The sequence below is a fragment of the Choloepus didactylus genome, chromosome 11 (assembly GCF_015220235.1).
Source record: "Choloepus didactylus isolate mChoDid1 chromosome 11, mChoDid1.pri, whole genome shotgun sequence".
NCBI classification, from domain to species: domain Eukaryota; kingdom Metazoa; phylum Chordata; class Mammalia; order Pilosa; family Megalonychidae; genus Choloepus; species Choloepus didactylus.
This window is the reverse complement of record NC_051317.1, coordinates 62,199,242-62,220,543: the sequence shown is the minus strand read 5'-3', so window position 1 is coordinate 62,220,543 and position 21,302 is coordinate 62,199,242. Positions and strand designations below refer to the sequence as shown.

The following is a 21,302-nucleotide window of genomic DNA, read 5'->3' as shown; positions in this document are numbered from 1 at the left end:
CTTTCCACGCAAGTTTTCTGTAAACCTAAAACTACTCTAAAAAATAAAAAAAAAAAACTATAAAAAATTAACAAATGGGGTAAATCCATAGGTACTAACCTAGACCATTAAGCTTGAAAAAAGACAAGGCACAGAAATTATTCCATTTTTTTTGTTTATAAAATATTTGCCTATGCATATAGAGACACTATATACACATGTAGGCAAAAGGATAGATGTGCATCAAAATGTCAATGGTGGTTACCTCTGTGATTTGGAAGGATTATATTTTACCTTAAAGATATAGATATAGACATAGAAATAGATAGATATAGAAATAGAAATAGATAAAGATATGGATACAGACGGAGATAGCATTAACAGTGTTGGGATTGTGAGGGTGGTTTTTCACTCTCTTGATATTTTTAGTTTTTTTCTTTTTTTTTTTTTTTTGAAGAAAGGTATGTAGTCTTTAAAGAATAATGAAGGTCCAAAGACAAAACTGTCCCCATTCAGGGAGGGGGAGAAAGAAGATGAGCCACAAAAAAAGACAAGCTAGGAATGTTCACAGGCAGACAGAGAGGAGGCAGGGGAGCACAGAGGTCTGGGAGCTGAGGAGTGATTGCTGCTTCGAGATGAGAGAATGAAGACGCGCTGAATGCTGCTGAAATGCCTGGGACAGTGCCTGAGTAGAAGCGGCTGAAGCCTGGGTATGGAAGTGGCCATTCTCTGCCGTGCTTGTGCGTCCCTGTAGAAACAGGCCCCACCTCAAACCTCCTGAGTTAGAAGCTCTGCAAGTAAACACTAAACACAAGTCATTTTAAATACTCTTCACATGATTCTGGTGTGCAGACAAGGTTGAGAGCCAGAGAGTTAAGGTGCTCAGAAGGTGGTGGTGATTCAGGGAAGCTGATGAGTGTAGATGGCTCTTTTACTGATTTTGACAGATGAAGAAAGGAGTAAATTAAACTGTAAAGTCACCAGAAAAGGTTAGTAGGGTAACTACTCAGAACTGAGGATGGTGGAGATGAAGAAATCAGTGGGGCAGATGAGACTAAATATGCAAAGGAGGTGCTGGAGAAGAGAAGGCAAAAAGAAACTTAATGTTTTGGGACTTTCTGTTTAATATTAGGCATTTTACACATGCTCTCACTATCATTATGCCTTTTACAGGATTTTTGAGGCACACATTACTGTTTCACATTTACAGTGAGGTAGGTGAAGCCCAAAGAAGCCAGTTGACTGGCCCAAGCAAGGATCTGAACTCATGCCAACACATTGGCTCTTTCCTCTGCATCAGGCCATGGAGCAAACTCTTGGAGGCAGTAGGAAGGGATGGAGTCCAAGACGCAGCTGGAAAGAAGGGGAAACACACCCTCTGAGGCACGGATAAGCAAGAAGACATCACAAATAAAGGGGCCAGAACATGTTAGTGTGTGAAGCAGGAGGCAGTGACCAAACAATTGTGGGGCAGAGAAGAAAGTTGAGGCTCGCAGCAGACTGACTTCATCTTCTTGGTAAAGCTGGGACCAAGTAATTCACTGAGTGAATGCAAGTGGCTCAGGGATAGTGGTTACGTGCTGGACAACAGAGCAGAAAGCCAGCCTTGCCCTTCTCCTCCCCAAATGAGAGGGTTAGCCCATCTGTCTCCGGCTGTAACTGTGAGTATACATGAGCTGAGCTGACTTCAGCTAAGTGGGAACTACAAGGAAGTGAAGAACAGTCTCTGCCTTCCAAGAACTGGCAGTGCAGATTGACCTAGAGTGATTACATTTACAATAGCTGTTAAAATAGTCTGATTAAAACAACTATAGTAGAAATGTAGGGCATAGGGAAATGTTCTTTTACTGAAGACCCCATGTTGCCCTATGGTTTTAAAAATAAATAGAAGTTGCACACCTTTGTGGTCACCCATGAGCAAAGGTAAAATACTCACCATGGGAAGCATGTTCACGCTCCGCATTTAGCTGAAAGATGCAACTTCTGTCAGCTAAGAGAACCAGATGGAGTTATTGGTTTAACTGTACAAGGACATGTTATTAAACAGAAGCTTCAAGTTATTATAATTGAACAGGTGCCTCTGGGCTTCCAATCCAAAAGGATCCCCAAGGCATCATGGGATTTTCAGTGGCTCCCTGAGGCTTGGCAAATGGCCTGTGCTGAGGGTTATTTGCCAATTATTCCAAAGTGGCAGGCAAATCAAAGTGGAAAAGCCCAGCATTCCAGTAACCTTATCTTATTTTATATTTTTTGAAACTCAATAGCTTTTGTTTAAAATATCCCTTGCTTCCCCTCTGGGTTATGTAATAATCAGATGCAATATTAAATAATGGCATTAAACAGACACTAGCAACTTGCTTATTGAAGGAAAGCTATTTGATTCAGGCAGATGCTACTATTTGTTTCGGGGCTTTTTGTTTGTTTGTTTTTCCTTTTTGCAAAAGAAAAGAGTCGTTATGAGCGTTTTTTGTAATTATGAAAAAAAAGTAAAAACCATAGACAGTGCTATCTGAAATGATAAGTGCTGTTATTTGTGGAATACAAGAGGCTAGATTATTTTGGTATTGTGGATGTTTCTATGTTATACTTCTGTGGCAGAAAATAAACAGCATCCTGAAAGTTTTGAATTTGGGCATGAAAAAAAAAAAAAAGTGAATTCTCCTCGGGTTATTTTCTTTTGCCCCCTTTCTCTGTGGCTCCTGCTTCTTCCCAGGGAAGGTGAGATTCAAACCCCTGGAGTCCCCCTCAAATATTGTCAAGCTGCTGTTCTATGTTTTTCAGAAATAAAGAAATAAATTTGACACGGAGACACTCGGCATCTTGGCTGCCAGAAATATCATCTTTGAGGTCTTTAGATTTACTGAGACCTTTTTATTATTATTCTGGTACACTCTATGGAAAATGCATGACCCCAATAATACAAAACTGACCCGGGGCGAATCAGTTATTTCTTCTCCACTTCTTTGCTGCATTCGGGCTCCCCCAACTACTTCCATCACCTTGTAAAACCGGGAGGCTCTGGACATTTTGCACGCTGAAGAAAATCTCTGTTTTGCCTCCAGCAAGTAACATAAAAATGTTGCAACACTGACTCCTCCTCTAATGAAGAAAGAGTGAACAAGTGCACCGAGTTGAGCTGCTTCTCGCACTGCCACCGGGGTAGGGACAGTGGACGGGCTGAATCCCCAGACACTGTCTTCAGGGCTGCGCTTCCCTCACCACCACCCTCAGCCCACCCCACCCCCTCCCCTCCCTTTCTGTCTTCTCCTTTCTCTCCCTCTTCTTCGCATTTTACCGGCTGTTCACGTAACAGCTTTACACACAGTGGAGCTCCACGTCCTTCTGCACGAGGTGTTTGAGGAATGAAACGGCAGACTTTGCTCCCCGGCAAAAGTGAGTACCCACGGCGGGCGCAACCTGCTGCGGACGCCGCGCAGCGAGGAGCGGAGCGGGCGCGCGCTGGCAGCCGGGGCTGAGGGTTGCGGGTTCGAGGCCCGCCTGCGGGGAGGGCCACCGAGGGAAAGCCCCGGAACGCGGGGGGCTGCCCCGCACAGCAACCTGTGGGAAAACGGGGGCTCTGACCCAAGCCCGCGGTGTTGTGCTTTTTCAGAAGAGGCACTAAAAAAACTACACTAAGGCTGTTTGCCACCACCTCGTCTCCCCCGCCTTACAACTGCACTCGGACACACGTTAGTTTTTATTTGAAAGGCGTCTTCGGATACACCCTTGAGAATGAGTTTCGGTGTGATGGTGGGATTCTCAGAATGTAAATGCTTTACGTCAAAATGAAGGGGGGAAAAAGCGGGGAGGTGGAAGGGGCTCAGATAGGTGCTGTGAGGACCGCCCGACTTGAGGACCCCTCACCCCCCAGTACCACCAGCCCCAGCAGCAACCGCCGGGTATCCTGTGGGGAAACTTCAGTGTTAACTCGTGCAGACCCGAAAGGTGTGGTTCCCCCGCAAAAGGCAAGGCGGTAGCGACGAGTAAGCAGCCTCCTGGCTGTAACCTGGAGCTGGAGGGAAGCTAATTGACCTGGGCAGAGGAATTCTAGCCTAAGGGGAGCCCGGAAGCAGACCCCGGTGAAGGAGAGAGGAGGTAGAAGAAGAGGGCTGGGGAGGGGGGATAGTCAGGCAAATTAAGGTACTTGGAGAGAGCGAATGATGCAAAAGGGACGCGCGAGGGCTGGAGTTCTAACCCTGGAGTAGGAAAATACCTTTTTAGTGACCTCTGCCTGTATCCCAGGGAAGCAGCCCGCGCTGCCTTAATGATAAGCACTGGATTTTCTATAATTGAATTTGAAAAGGGTTGCAAAACATTATTTCAGGGGGAGGGGGGAGGTGGGGGAATGAGGGGAAAAACTATACGACATAAATCTGCAAAGATAAATTTGTCTTCATTCATTAAGTTGGCTGGCGAAGAGTTCCCACCTGAGTCTCATGCTTCTTGGCCAATGGAGTTCTGATAATCCCAGCTCTGCCTTTTGGGCAAGACACTTAACCTCTTTGTGCCTCAGTTTTTTTCTGCAAAATGTAGGGAAATTAATCATCCCTTTTGAGACTTTATACACACATGCACACGATGGGATAGAAGTGCTGAATAGGGTAAGGAGGCTACCCAGCCACACGCTGGCTGGCAGCAGGGCTGGCTATGGGAGTATAGCCTGCCCTGGGGCTGGAGGTAGACAACCCCTCTTTCCATGAGTGAGCTCCTGGGACACTCTCCCAATGGGACACTCTCCTGATCTCTGCCAACTGGGGACCTCTCAACTCTTTTAATGACTCCCTACCCTCAGAGTTGTGATGCAAACTGAAAAGGGTTTGCTGTCAGTCTCTGATCTTTGCTCCTCACCTCTTTGGGTCACCTAGCCAGATGACAGATAATGGTGCTGAGACTTTGTTCTGAATCAAAGTGCTGCTTGCTCCCCAATGTATGGTATGAACAAGCAATTGTGTTCTTTTGGATCCTTGTACTTTGCCTTTTAGGGAATAAGGAGTCCCTTTCCCTGCCCACAAGGACTCCTGTTTTGTGGGTCCTTGGTCTCCCACTGGTGATGCCAGCCAGAGATGGGGCTTCAATGCCCAGCAGACCCGGCTTCAAATCTTGGCTTCCACACTTTAGCAAGACACTTAACCTCACTAAGCCTCACTTTTCTTGTCTGAAAAAGCAGGAAACAATTCTACCTTCCTTGCACAGTTGTTGGGAGAATAGGAAATACTATTTATGTAATGACTGACCCATAGTCCATGATAAACTGCTATTATTAATATCAACATGGAGTTGTAAGTAAGTGTTAGGCAGTCTCATGCTTTTTAAAGCAGTTTACACCGTCTCCTGTGAGGCTTACATTAGCAGAAGAATGAGTCATATCAGTTCTTGTCTAATTGTTCTCCAAGAAGAGTGGTGAGTTCAGAATACAGAGTTGGGTTAACCACTTCAACTGTGCAGTAAGTAAAATCTATCCAGATTGTCATGGATTCTCGATCCTTTCTCTCATTTCTCTTTGGCCCATAATATTGAATACAAAACAGCTAATTCTATGCCCATAGCTCAAGTAGGTAAGCATGGAAACAGGAAAGGTTCTTGGCTGGGTCTATCTTCTGATACACCAGAGACTGTCTCTGTAGAGAGAAATGTTTCCATTGTCGTCTTTCACAGCTTGGCATGGATTAAGCCAACTGGACTTTTCCTTTCTCTCTGGGATTCTAGCCCTCAGTCACAAGAAGTCAGATGAAGTAGAAATGTGTGTGTGTGGGGGGGGGGGGGGCATTGGAATCTTATAGGCAATTGGATACCCTGGAAGTAGCCATTCCAAGAATCAATCAGTATATTCTGGTAATACATTATTGCATATAAAGATGACAATATTGATAACTTCTCTTCATTGAGCCTTCAAGGTATACTAAGTACTTTCATACAATACCTCAACTGATTCTCACAGCAACACTATAGGATATGAATTATCATTTAAAGTTTTACAGATGAGGAAACTGAGGCTTAGAGAAATTTTTGCATAACTGCCCAGTCTGTGTAGCTTGTAAGAGGCCAAACAGAGATCCAAGCTCAGGTCTGTTGACTTTGACACACACTCTTTTTCCAGTACCCTGTGCTGCCAGGCTCCCAAATAACAAAGTTGTGTACTCCCAACTTGGAATTTTTCTAAAGGGCAGGAATATCCAAATCTTCTGGATGATTTTAAATGAGGGAATCATATATTTTGTAAGTGGCACATGTTAGCAGGTGCTGACAGTGAAATCCCCGATGGAAGAATAATTTTTCCAACCCTTCCCTAACCCAGTTCTTAGACTCAAGATAGAAAATACCCAACCTCAGCAGGTGACAGTTTGTTTTCTGCCACTGACTTCCTGAGTTACAAAGAGCTCTGGGATTTTCATTGTCTATCACCTCTAGTATCATGGCACTATTTGCATTTCCTTTCCTGTGTAAAGCATTGTCTTCATTCATTTATTCATTCATTCAACAAATATTTGCTGAGTTCTGTTTTGTGCCACACGTTTGGTGATACAGTGGTGAATAAGATTGACCAGACCCTGGGTCGCCTGTAGCTTCTATGCTCGTGAGAATGATACATAATAGGCAGGCAAACAAATACATAAATAAGGTATTGATAAATGCCATGAAGAAAATAAAGCAGCTGAGGGGTACAGAGTAATACGGTTTAGGAACAATTTTAAATAGGGCAGTTAAAGAAGAACTCCATGAGAGGGTCACCTTTGGTAAAACAGCCTAATAAGAAGCAGCTAGCTCCATGAGCGTTTGGGAAAAAGAGTGCCTTAGCAGAAGAAATCTCAAGCGCAAAGACTCTGAAGTGGAATAAATGAAGCAGCAGAGCCTCAAACACAATGAGATCGGCCCTTTGGAAATCAACTTACAGACTGGATGTTTTATAGGAGAAATTATTGTTTTGAATGGCTAATATACTACTCTAGGCTGTGCTGTGTGCTTTATACCTATCTTATTTAATCTTTCCAACAATCTGGTGAGTTAGCTATTTTTTGTCTTGATTTTTTAGTTGAAAAAAATGACACTCGGAGGTTAAACAGCTAACCCAAGTTTACAAAGCAGGAATTTGAATTCCTTAGCCTGTTTTGCAACAAAGCCCCCAATTTTTTTGCTAACACAGCATGTGACCTTTGAGATAGTCTCTTCTGGTGGATAATGAAAGAGTTGGTAGAAGGAAAATATCAAAATTATACTACATAGCTAAATGCTGACAATGATTTCTACAATGCCCCAAATTCCAGCTAGTGTGTCTGAACCTGCGCTGTCCAATACAGTAGCCACTAGCCACGTGTAGCTATAGATCATTTGAAATATTGATATGTATTCTCAGTATAAAATAGATAAAAGATTTCAAAGACCTAATACCAAAAAAAAAAGAGTAAAATATCTCATCAACAATTTTATATTGATTATATATTAAAATAAAAATGTTCTGGATATATTGGGTTAAATAAAATGTATTATTACAAATAAATTCACTTGTTTCCTTTAATTTGTTTTGATGTGGTTACTGGAAAATTTGAGATTACATATGTGACTTGCATTATATTTCTCTTTAATAGCACTGTTCTAGAGTAATAAATTGGCAAAGATGTGATAGGAACTTTTTTCCCTTCTTCCAAACATAATTTTTTCCTCTATTCTGGGTTCAGGTTCCTTCTCAAGTCAGCCCCACAGTTCAGTTACTCAGTGAAGCAGCCAACAAGGAAAAAGAGGTCCCCTCCTCCCCCCTCCACCCTCAAGTCTGCCTAAACCTGGTGGCAGCTGATAATTTGAAGTCCACTGCATCCAATATGCAGTGATTTGATGCAATGGACTGAGTGGATTTGATGCAATAGACTCAGTGGTTACACTCAACCCCAGGACACGTCCCCTTACCCAGGCAAATCTCTAGAGCATTCCAAACATCCTATAACCGAAGAGTCATTTTAAATCTGGATTTAGTAATTTTACCTTTAAGTCATTTCTGAGGACAAAGTCTTTGTAGACACTTTGCAAAATCGGAGGAGACAGCCAATGCTTCATGGTTTTGTGAAAAGTTCATTAAATAAGTCATCTCACTGTGGTGACAAATATTTCTCCCTTCTGTCCTTTTGTTTAAAATAACTTGAACAAAAGGCAGGCCCAGATTCTGGAAGGGCAGCTCCAGGGGCATCACAGAAGGCCACCTTTGGTATCTTTTGTCCACTAGCTAAAGTGGCCCTTCATTATGTCAGTGAAACAAAGATATAATTTTTCCTGCAGTTTCATTTATTCCAAAGGAAAGAGAAATCAGATTTTGGTACTGTCAGATGAAGCCTCTGGTCTGGGATCCCAGAGGCCTGATTCTAGTGATTTGTGTTTTCCCCTCATCCTCTGACCCGCAGTGACCCTGCAGTAATTCAGAGTTAAGGAGAAAGTGCCACATAAAATGCTAATGGAGAAATGTTCTATAGAAATGTTGGGCTATCATTGATAACCTGAGTACTGATGGTTTATTTAGACATTTGTCTGTAATGTTTCCTTTATGTAGCTAGAACCAAACACTACACAAGATGCTCTTTGAGATATCGAAATACCATGAGTTTATTTCCACTTGAAATCTAAATCTGGGGGAAATGGCAGTAAAGAAGCTGGTGTGAGTGAGTTTTAGTGTGTCTACCGTGGCAGCAGCCACATACTTTTCAGCATCTTCTGAACCAAGAAGTCTGCACCAGATTCCATCAGGAAAGTATTAAAAAAAAAAAAGAAAGGAAGAAAAGAATTAAATAAGGCCATTCCTCTGGAGGAGCTTATTATCTAATTGGAGCAATGGATATAAATATAAAAAACCAGTAGCAATGTAAGGTAGCGTTCTCTAGGTGTTACATGAGTGACACAGATAATTAGGGTCCCGGGATTCCAGAGGACAGCTTGCCCATAAGGTACATTGATGGATGGATGTCTAGGCTAAAGACAAATGGACAGGAGAAGAGTGGGCATTCCAAGTAAGGAGAAATACACAGTGGCATGGTGATGGCAAGGAGCATGGGTGAGGGTGAAGTGAAAAAGAACTTCTGACTAACACAGTGGCTCCAGACCCTGGCTTTACAATACAATCACCTGAGAAGCTTTTCAAAAATATTGACTCCTGGGTTCCATCCTCTGAGAGTTCATGTAATCGCCTTAGGGTTTGAGGCTTAGGCATCAGTGTTTTGTTTTGCTTTTTTTCTTTTAAGTTCTCCAGAATATTCTAATGTGGAGCCAGAGTTGAGAATCTCTGAACAAAAGCATACAGTTTTATATCAAAATAATGGGAAATATAACTAAAGAGGCAAACACACAAAGTCTTTACCTTGTGGAAACTTTATATACACAGCTTTCTATGTAGTCTTAAATTCACAGATAATTCTTGTCCATGGTGATTCTATGTATTTGGATGTTGTGGCTAAAAGCCCCTTTGCCCATTCCAGTAATCTGTGCTTTTCAGGGCTTTCTGTAAGCATTTCTACCTAAGTGTGGGGCTGGTTGTATCTACAAGACACTGTATCATCATTGAAAAGGGCTTTATTATTATTATACTCATTAGTGTCCACAGTAACTATTGTCTGACAATCTGTAACCTTCCCTCACCATTCCTCTTTTACAAATTGGGGAATGGAGTTTAATTGCTTGCCTTGGGCCGGGAGGCAAGCTGGCAGCAGAGGTGAAATTTGAATTCTCTCAGCCACTGAATTCCCCTTATCTTATTTGGCTCCCAAAGTGAGTCTGCGTACTCTCCTGTTGATACTGCATACTTAGCAGTGTTATTTCTTACATGAATGAATTAGGGTTGCAGGTCAGTTGGTCTCAGCTGGCAAAACTGTGGCTGTTAGCATTAGCAGCCGGCAAGCAGCCACAGCGGTCCTGACGCCTCATTCCCACCGTCTTGTTACTTCCATTCAAGTAAAGTTTGACCCTTGCCCACTTAGGGCTCCTCCACACTTGCGTCTGGAAAGTGAAGGCTCTGCTCGCTATTCCTGGTGCTCTCAGCCCCGGAGCTGTTCTGATTTTTCTTTTCTGAAGCTCCCATTTCACTAAAAGGCTAGTGACTTTTTGTTACCAGTCCAAATAAAAGGGGAGGAGAGCTCAGCATTTTTCGCAGCTGCATTATTAAAGATAAGAGTTTCTTGTCCGTGTTGGGAGCTGCTGGGTTCCTTTCCAATGATGAGGTGGGGATGTCCTTCTGAAGGGTGGTGGGACAAAGCCAGAGCCGTGACACCATGCCCTCCCTAGGACGACAGGAGAGGTCAATTCCACCCCTTCCCAAAACGGTTGTTTTCTTTTCTCTGTGTCCAAATCCTTCACTGATTTAACGATCTCCAAAGGCTTTGCTACAGCAAAAAGCCAGCCTCTAAAATAGTGGTCCTCAACCCTGGTAGCACATTAGAATCCCCATAGGAGCTTTATAAAATACAGATGCACAGGCTCCACCCCCAGATCCATTGGATGAAGGTCCTGAGAATGAGACCTGGTCATCAGTCATTTTTACAGTTCTCCAAGTGATTTTAATTTGCATCCAGGGCTAAGAACTACTCCTCAGCTAAGATCAGAAATTTAATTACTCATTCTTGTTTCTTCTTTGCTTTGTTGTAGCCCACGTGACCTGAGAGAAACCATAGAAACCATATTTCTACTGGCTAGCAAATTCATTATGAAATTTATTATTATGCACGACTTCCAGCATAATATTAAGTTTTTCTGCCTTTGTAAACCAACCCCATACACTGAGTAGCCCTGCATAGCCTCATACCTAAAATGTCTGTGTGCAGTTTGGAAAGCTGGTTACCAGAAGCTTGATAATTATGAGATTGAAAAATAAAGTTAAGCTTCTCTGCCACCCATGTATTAAATTTCCCAATCACTATGTTAATCTTTAGTTAACCAACACTTGCTTTCCCGTCTTGGCCATTTTAAAGCCAATTAACTCCATTCCAGTCCACACCCTCATTAAAACTATATTTACAAGCAGTCTTTTCCAGGGACTGTCATGGGGCAGACTTTACCAAAGTGAATTGACCAGAAGCTAACTAGACTGTGTAACAGCCTCTCAGACCCTTTTGGGCATCAGACTGGCTTTATTTTACAGTGGTGCAATGATTTTCTCGAAGCACCTAAAATCCTCACTCCATCCCACGACCCTCCACACTCTGTTCCCTGTTGGATCTTTTATCTTTCCCTCCTAGGCTCCAGCCACACTGCTCTCCTGTCTTTCCTGGCATCAGACTGGGCTCAGGGAGTGATGAATCCTGGTTTGGATAGAACCTATCCCAACTCACCCTAAATATGGAAGAACCAAGGTTATGGGGATTCCAGAATCAATCTGAGAGTAATTATCCAGAGTCCAGTTAAGTCTGAGTCTCCAGCCTTTCTCAAAACATTGAATTAATACCAGAGAGCAACAAGGCTTTCATCCTGGTTTTGGGGGGATGATGCACCACTTTCTTTTCTCTGGGGTGCTGAATTTACAGGATTACAAGATAAGAAATCGTTAAGGAGATATCAAGGGGAATGATGTAAGAGGTCTGCTCTTAGCCAAACATCAAGGACATCAGCATTTATTTACTCACGCCACTAGTATTTATGGAGGGTCTCCATGAGCAGCAACATATATTTGCTGCCTCCTATAACAGTGCCAAACTGAGTGCCCAAAGCTCCTGCTCTCTTTGAGTTTATGTTCCAGTGATGGGGAACAGATCCACATTAAGAAAAAAATAATTTAATTAAAATAAAATAGTTCTGTGAAGACAAATAAAATAAGGTAGGGGAATGGCATGTGACTAGGGCTTGCTCCGAGGAGGTGGCAATAGAGCTGACACATCAATGATAAAGGCAATGGAGCTGACATATCAATGATAAAGAGAGATGCCTGCAGAGATCCAGAGAAAGAAGGTTCCATGCAGAGGGAACAGCAAGAGCAAAGGGCCTGAGGTAGGAAAGGGCTTGACCTGTCCAAGAAACAGAGGGGAAAGCAGTGTGGTTGGAGCTTAAGAGGGAAAGATAAAAGATCCAACAGGAACAGTGTGGAGGGCCCTGAGGTCATGGGATGGAGTGAGGATTTTAGGTGCTTTGAGAAATCATTGCACCATTGTAATATAAAGCTTGGGCTTCTGTATGGAGAATGGATTTCAGACTGGAAGCAGAGGGCAGCCTGGGGACTGTTAGAGAGTACACGCAAGAGGCAAAGATGATCAGGGCTAAGGTGGTAGCAGTGAGGGTGGAAGAGATGTTGGATTCAGGATTGAATTAGGAAGTAAGGCCAGCCTTGCTTGTGAAAGGATAGGACCAGTAAATGTTATGCCAAACTTAGTCCTATGAGATATATGGTCCCTTCTTGATGTGGGCCACTGGTTTTGAAGCAAGATGAGAAAATTTCTAGTGCAATTTGGAAACATTAGAGATTTTGACCTTAATGTATTGAAGCAGAAAAACTGAATCCCTGACCAAGTAGAAATTTGTTTGCTGCTTTTTACCTCCCAACCATCAAAATTTTATCCAGTCTCATAAGACTATTCTGCTGAATTTTGTTGCTTTTCATTACTGTGTTTTTTCATAAGTGCTGGAAATGTCACATTGATATCACTAGTTTATCTCTTTCCTGAGTATTTTGATGCATTGGCTGTGTTTACCAAGTTCTTCATGCTGTCAGACAATTACCAAGGGCTTTTTGCGGTTGGTTGGTCTCCCCATATAAATTCTGACATCATAATAGTAAACACTTAATGAGCACTTACCATGTGCAAGGCCTTGTTCTAAGAATTTAGATGTTTCCACTCATTTAATCCTCCCATTTACTACATCATTTTACAGATGAGGAAACTGAGGCAAAAAAAAAAAAAAAGTTGTCATTTACCCAAGATCACACAGATGGTTACGTAGCAAAGCCAGGTTTTGAACTGAATCTGGCTGCAGGGTCCCAGGTTCTTAGCCACTTTTCACTTTCCTATATAGCTGAAGTTGCGAATTTCAAGACTTGTTTCTCCTGCAAAAACCCTAAGATACCACTAGGAGGCATGAAATTGGGTCAAGGCTTCTAGGAGTGGGACTGGCAGGGAGACGGATGATTCACTGCCTCTCCCGAAGGGACTTGCATCCAAAGATCTACCATCTGCCAAGGCAGAAGATAAACCCTTACTTAGGGAACAGGTGGGCAAAATTGTCAGCACCTAGGGGATGTCTGATGAAATTCGCCATCTTTCCTCAACCTCCTACTGCCCACTACTTATAGTTTCTCTGTTGCACCCACTTATCTTTATTTTCCCAAAGGACTGAGGACATCTAAGTTACTCAATAAGCCGTGCAACAAATTCCTAGCTGTTCTCTAGGGTCATCTGAGCCCAGCCTTCAGAAACTAAAAAATGAGTCATTAAGTCATTTGTTAGCACATAATTTGCTTAAAAATTTTTGAAGGTTTCTCACCAGAATTTTATTAGTACAAATGAAATAAGCCTGGGGAATAAATATAGCACAATAGTTCATGCTGTCTTTTCTGCCTTCTACTGCATATCTCCTTCTAGAAAATTCTTTCAAGTTACTTGGTTTCCCATAGTTATCATAAAATAATTGACCTTCCCCCCTTCCTAATGATGGTAACAACAGTGGATTTAGCAGAATTGAGGTTTATTCAAAGAACTTCATTAAAGTTTCATTGATTTAATGAATTATTCAGTAATAGCTGTATAAGGAAGTTAATTGTGATGATTTCTCTTCTATGCTGTAGGTTTGAATGTCTTATATTCCCATTAAATAGAAGGCAATATTCTTCTTTTCCCTCCCTCTCTCCCTCCCTCCCTCCCTCCCTTCCTTCCTTCCTCTCTCTGTCTGTCTTTTTCTTTCCTTCTTTCCTGCAATTGCCACAGGGTAATTTCATATAGAGATTGACATGCATTCATTGGAATAGCTGGATTTATCTAATCAAATCATCAGTCTCTTCATTCGGCTGTTGGATTTTCAATAAAAGTATTATTTTGAAATATCATGTAATACATATCAGGTATTTCTTATGGTAATGTTCACTTCCAAATTCAAAGCTGCAAGGGAAAAAAAGGAACTAGAGATACAATTGCATCAGACCATAATCTTAATAAATTTAGGATGATTTCAGTGGCAACAGCAATTAATTAAATCAAGTTTGAAAGCCATTTCAAGTTTCCAGATATTTTCCAAATAGTTCAGAATCCTATGAATAGCTTAATTTTTAAAAAAATCAGCTTCAAACCTGTAATGTAAATTCCTCCTCTACTGGAATGGTTTTGATTAAATATTCAGCCAAAAGTGAGGATGAATACATATCAAATGTTGACATATGTGGATATGACCTAAACTAAAATCAAGTTATTCAAAGATCAGGGCAATGTGATGGCAGCCATGTGGTCCTAGGGGCAATCCCATCACCTTATTAGAGGTTAAACTAGTTGAGTTTTATTTTCCTTATAGCAACTTTTCTGATTTCACTTTTCATTGGATATCACTGAAACCATAAAACTCTGCAGATCTTTGACTTTTAATATTTTAATTTTTGTTCATGATTTAAAATACAAAGGAACCAAAGAGTATTCAATGAAACTTCTCCCTCCACAGTCTTATAGCCATATAAGAAAGAATATGGACCAGTTGTCCTTTTTAAGTCATTTCACCTCTAAGATGCTAAGATTCTGTGAAGCCATAGCACTTAGACTAAAGTGCCTTAAGTGCCTGAAAAATAGGCTTTATGAACACTTGACTCCCAGTACTACTAGCACTGACTCCTTATTGGTCCCAGAGCTTCCTGTCTAAATGCAGGTATATTGTTCAATGTGGCAATTAGAGGATGAACAGCAGTATTTTTGGTGAAAGATTCATCTGCCATGTATAGAGGAGGAGATGAAATTACATAAGATGCCCCCACCTGGGTGTTGGTGACATATGCTTTCCATGGTGATTTTACAAGTAATGCAGATGGATTTGTTAGATACCAGGGTCAGAGTCTTCTGCAGGGACTTGGTGAATGTTGTGATTGACTTAGGCCCCTAATGATGCCATGCATGCCCACTTTTAGGAGGTCAGAGGTATACACTCCTCCATCCACTCACTTAGCCTCAGTGCCCTCATGGTTCTCTGACATCTCTCAGCAGAGAAGGATTGCAAGTCCAGAAGGATGAATGGGGTTGGTAGATCCATCAGTGGAGCTTGCTACTGGTTAAGAATTGTGAGGAGGATGACGGAAGGAAAAACCTGTGATCCAAAGAAGAATTTTAGAACCTACTTATTCTATCCAGGGTGCTGTGACCATCACCTTCATTTAACACCTTGTGTTAGACAGCTGTATACTTATGGGTCAACATTATTACATAAAAAGCCACCTGTTTCACCTTTGTATCCCCTGCTCAGACCCTAACAACATCTTTTGAATTGCAGGTACTCAATACATGGGTTAACTTTGCAAAAATGAACATTTCAAATCCTTACAGATTACAGATGGTTAGAAATTGAATCCTTTTCAGCTCACATCTGTTTGACCAAATTTCTATCCATGTGGCCTTTGGAAATGGAAGTTGGTAATTGCCTGTATAGGTCTATACTCTAAGGCTGTAAGGCAGCAAACTGTCTTTTGTGTCGACATATGTCACCATCTGTTCATAATTGTGACACACTAATGACAAGTTATTCAGGTATCTCATCTAGGGGATCACACCAGGTAGTGAGTGAAGCCTAAGGAAAAAAAGGGAGTAGGCAAACTTATTTTACCCATCATCCACTTCCATTCCTATCTTGCTCCAGAAAGAATTATCTTTTGCCTCCACTAATCCCACCGCCATGCTCCTCTTATGCCCCCAAAACCTTTTTGTCCTTCTTCCACTCTATTGTCCATTTTCCTCCACCAAAAGGGCCTCCTCCTTTGAATTGTTTCCTCAGACCTTTCCTATGAGCCTGTTAAAGAACCTGATAAAACATTCAGGCCACCATGTTTCAGGAAATAAACACTACTAGTATTTGCATTTTATTAACAGTGCTTCAAACTAATGTCTCTAATGGTGGAAACTTCTACTTAGCAGCTTAATGGGGGAATGGGTGAAGACCTTCAAATCACCTTGCAGTGGCTTCTTCTGCTGTATTCATGTAATGCTACAATTGCAAGGAGCCTTGTTCATATCCATGGATTTAAAGCGAGCCGTCAATGTCAGAGCATTTGCTTCCATTTCTAAGCAACAATGGATTAATATTTTCCAAGGGGCCAGAATTTGCCCTCAGGGTGAGAGTCTTTTGTATATTTTGCAAATGAGAGTATTCACTGGACTCGGATAGAAGATAGACTCAAGCACAAATCTCAGCTTTCACTTTTCAGCGATGAAGCCAAAGGACAAGTTAGTTACCTTTCTGTGCATTAGCTTCTCATCTGTACAATGAGGACTTACTGCATCCATTGCAAGGTTGCTGGGAGGAAAAGATGACGTAACGTATGTAAAACACTTGACACCAAAGGCACTCAACTCATGGGACTCCTTAGGGTCCTCTTCATTGAAGGGTTCGTGACTTAGTGGGGAACCCAACAAATGTATGGTCAATAAGACAACAATCCAAGAGGATGGTCCAAGTGTTGAATCTGAGCTCAGTGTGAATTTATGAGCCTCAGAGTCTCTCAAATATCCTTGCATGGGCCACTCATTTCTATTTTCCTTCTTGCACTTCACCAATAGACAGGGCAATCTGGGTTACAGCCATTATATAATGGTTTACTTTCTCTGTGCCACTGGAAAGATGTGTGATCTGTGGAAAAGTTTGCTAACTTCTCTTGAGACTCAGGCTCCTTACTTGTAAAAATGGAGATGATTGTGACCACATTCAGGGCTATTAAGAGGATAGAGTGAGATAATGGTTAAGAAGCACCTTACCTATAGCTGGTCCTCAAAGTGAACTTGCTCCATTTTTGTTTATGCACTCAGATGGTTTGAATATGCTTTCAGGAAAGGTTCTGGAGTAGTGACAAAGAGTTTGTTGAGTTGGTTCTTTGTACACCCAGCCACCAATGGCACACTTTCAAGGGCATTGTTCTTGGCAAATACTTGTCTGAAGAGCTAGGTTATAGGCTTTTTGGGACCCAAATCTGATAAGTATTCAGGAAAGCTCCTTGAGGGAGATGAAACTAGGAGATTAGATGACTCTAGCTTCTCCATTTGCCCTACATTTGCTGCCAGCAGGCAAACCAGAGCCAGTTGAACAGTGCACAATTCTCAGAAATGAAGAGGAGGCAGAAGCACCTGGTCTTCCTCTAGTGAAGGCAAGGCAAGTGGAAAAGCTCAGAAATGTATCAGCCCCATTGGCAAGAGCAGAATTGGGAAGGTTGGAAATGTGCTGTGAGAAATTGCACTGCTGGTGAAAGAACAGTTCTCCACCGGAGCAAGAGCTTGTGGGGCTGGGACAAGTCCTGGCACACTTCCTGTTGGGCTCTGTAGGAACTGGGCCCCAGGCACTGAAGATTGGACCAGACTAACAAATCATGCCTGTTCCCATTTGTGCAAGATGAGATGATATGGGTTTTGTGACTCACTGACCCACCTGAAGGCCAAACAATTACAAAAGCAAAATGTCTGGCTTCCTTGGGCCACTGCTGGGCAGCTGGAAGCAAAGCCACTCAGTGGGTGGAGGGGGCTTCCAACTTGGGTGCCTGTGTGTTTCTTGTCCTGAGTGGCTGCTCTGAAAGGAACATCAAGTTTTGACTTTGGTGCTTAGATGATTGTTATTGTTCCCTGTTTAATTAATTTTGTAGTTCTGTCCATTTATTTCTCATTCTTTAAACATTATCATGATTACTCGCTGTGAAAAAGAAACTTTCATTTGTGAACAAAGTGCTTAATAAGAATTCAATAGTAAAAATCCAAAAGAGTCTAAATAGGTATGGAAACAGCAGTAACGTGGGCTCTGAATATCCTGTATTGTACTGTTAAGGTGAAAATCAACAGTGTACGGGGAATACTTTGAAATCTAAGGCGTAAGTCAAGTGTAAAAGCTTAAAAGTTTGTGGACTTCTCTTAAAATGCATATGGCATGTAGCTTAGGAAATTATTCAACTGGAGCATAAGCTATGTTTATGGATTCTCAGGAGGCTGAATATGTAAGGACTTCACATGTCAAATAGCTTCTCCTCAGAGTGGTATTTCACAAAGATCTCTCCCTTCCATTTACAAAATGGCCATTGAGTAGGATATTTTTCACCAATATTCCTTTGGAAGCAGACAGTGAATTTTAGACAGGGTATGATTATCATTCAATATGAGAGGTAGCTCTGATTATCTCAGCAGCTTGGCATTAATCAGTGGCAAAGCATGGGGCATCTCTAGAAATCATTCTTCTGTGTAGGTAGTTTGCTACTATTGAGATTTTCTTTCTGTGAGTTTGCCCAACAAATGACAAACATTCAATGGGAGTTCAGGAACTAATACTGATTGTTGTTGATGATGGTTGCAAATGAAATGCCTAATGAATATCATACTTTGATTTGTCTACAAAGCCAGAGCCCAATACCTAAAGAGCTTCATCATGAGGTCTCAAACTTTAGATCTTGCTCATTAGCTTGCAGTGGCTTTTTGCACCTAGTTTTGACAGAAAATTGAAATTCTCTTGAGGATTAATGTTTTAGAAAGTATGAAAGGATAAGGGTGCCAACCTCAAAATAGACACTCTCTTCTAATTGATAGCAATTTATCAAGTATGAACTAGATGCAACTACAAACTGTCTTCTCCTCCTTTCTTTACCTTTAATGATGGTCTCTGAGTTCTGAGCACTCCTAATAGAAGTGTAAACCAGGGATTTGCCTATGAGGGAAAATTCTTCCCAGAATGTTTGTTCATTATATAAAGTGTGAGCAAACAGAACTTAACAATAGAACAGTTTCCTCAGTTGTTCTCTTGTATAATCATTTAAGAGATGTAACTCTGTGGTGATTGCCAAAGTTGTATCACAATACATGTATACAAAATTGATTTCATACCAAAGGATTTCACTGAGGGTAGGGGAGGGTGTCATGATTTCTGAAGGTTGTGATGGCATTTGGGTTGTTTGTGGGGAAAGCACTGCTAGTATATGTGGTGTACAGGAAAATGGTGTATTTCATTCTAGGAATCAGAATCACCCCATCCTCGCTCCAGCTAAACTTATGACATCACTTTGTACTTCTGAGTTTCATTTTCTTCTCCTATAACAGATATTTCTCAGCCTAGTGATTCCATATTTTTCATAGATGGGGAACCCAGAATTGAAAGGCTTCAAAAGAGCTAAATATAGTCTGAAATCTGCTTATTCACCATCTTCCTAATAATCAAGAAGAATCCTTAACTTTGCTGTCAAACCTCCAAAAATATAATGATCAGATGACTGGTAAATATGAATCTTTTCAGGCTATTCATGTGATTATCAAAATTTGCTGCCCTGGCCAAAATTCTGCACCTACAAAAGGTGATATCTAGGAGAATTTATTTCATCCTGCTTAATGTGGACCTCAAATATTAAGGATGTTCCTAGCATGTCCTGGACCATGGGTTGGCAGACTTTTTCTATAAAGGACCATAATAAATATTTTAGCCTTTGAGGACCATATAATCTCTTTTGCAGCTACTCAACTCAGCTCCTGTCACATGAAAGCAGCCATAGAAGATGTATAAATGAATGAGTGTGGATGAGTTCTAATAAAACTTTATTTACAGAAACAGGCAGCAGGCTGGATTTTGCCCTTGGGCTTTATTTTGTAAGCTCCTGTTCTAGACTCTCTTAAGATCACAGTATCCATCTGCTGCCATATTATAGATGAATTAATCCCAAATTCTGTGTAATCCATTAATATTTTAGTCAATATTTTACTAACACATGAATCCATTGTCATATCATACATGAATTTAAACATTTGTTTAATCTATTAATATTTAGCTAATATTAATCCTTTATTATTAATCCCTTATGATTTCATATACAAATTTTTAAATCTTTGTTATCAATATTTTCAGCCAATAGCAAGCACATGTTGCAGTAACAAATATTTTAAAGTCAATCATCTATTGAGTAATTAGTAATACTCTTTGGGATGCAAGGTGTTTTGCCTAATGAAATTATTGGGGAACAAGTCTATTTATCCTATCCCTATCTTTCTCGGTATTAATCAAACTCTGTGGTAGCTTTTATCTTTGAATACTAAGTAGTTCTGATCTTCATGATTTGTCTTGAAACAACTCCCACTCCCTCATCTCCTTGATCATTTTATACTTCCATCGTTGACTCTCTTAGGGCTGTGCGTGCCCTTGAGGTGTAAGAGGCTGGAACACAGTGTTCCAGGTTTGGTCAGACCATGGTTTTGTACAAAGGTAGAGGTGGAAAGAGAATTGTTTCCAAATTTCTTCCTAATTATGCCCAGTTGTATCTTTTCACTGCAGCAAGCAGTAAACGAAGTCAAAAGTATGAAAGTGGAGAAAAAATTGAGAAAGCTCAGAGGATTGCTGGGATGACAAAATGACTACATGAAAGCATTGACTTTTGCAACATGAATTGAGCTAGCTACTGTTGCTTTCCATAATTCCTTTAAACCTTAGTCGTGACCACAATTAAGCTTTCTGAAATACTGAAAACAGTAAGAACAAAATCAACATCCTGCTTTGCCTAGGAATGATTCTGTTGTAATTTAGAGTTAAGAGTTCTAGCAAGTTTCTCTGATCGATGGCATTGATGCAAAGAGTTTATACAAACTACACTTCTTCTGTGGGATTAGAAAATCTGGGACATATTTTTATCATAATGGGATAATAACTCTGGACTGAGCTCTACTGCCCAATCCAGACCCACAACCAATCTGGGAAACTCAAACCATGTGCTGAATTCTCTTCTCTGCCCTCCTGGCCCAGTGGCAAAAGTTAAGATGAATTTAGTGAACCGTGACAGAGTCTGGTGCAAAAGTTCAAAATTAGAATTTATCATAGTTATCATTAATAGAGATCCTGCAGAATATATTTTAAAATATTTATCAAATCCCAGAGAAGCTGTAGTATATGCTGGGGAAATAATACTGAGCAGAGTGTTCTCTCTGCAGACATGTAGGTATGGAATAATAAGGAAGCAGATGTTAATCAAATTCATGTATGTTTGTAACTATGGAGAGGGGAACAAAGGAAAGGTGTATTATTCTCTAAGAGAGCATCCATGAGAGAAAGTAATGAGGATCCAAGTTCACAGTGGGAAGGAAGAGTGTTTGCAACAAAAGGAGCAGCACATGCAAAGACACTGAGGCAGGAGGGAGCATGCCAAGTATGGTGAAGTGGAAGAGCACAGTGTGGCTGAATCAAGT

The 21,302-nt window shown here is 41.1% G+C and overlaps 1 protein-coding gene across 1 annotated transcript in view; it reads left to right on the top strand.

Annotated features, from left to right (window-relative positions):
- Positions 1–3,072: 3,072 nt before the first annotated feature.
- Positions 3,073–21,302, top strand: part of PRLR (prolactin receptor) — a 170,433-nt gene continuing 152,203 nt past the window's right edge. The window contains exon 1 of the mRNA XM_037799106.1: positions 3,073–3,372. The gene's annotated coding sequence lies outside the window, so the exon portion shown is untranslated. The remainder of the gene's footprint in view (positions 3,373–21,302) is intronic.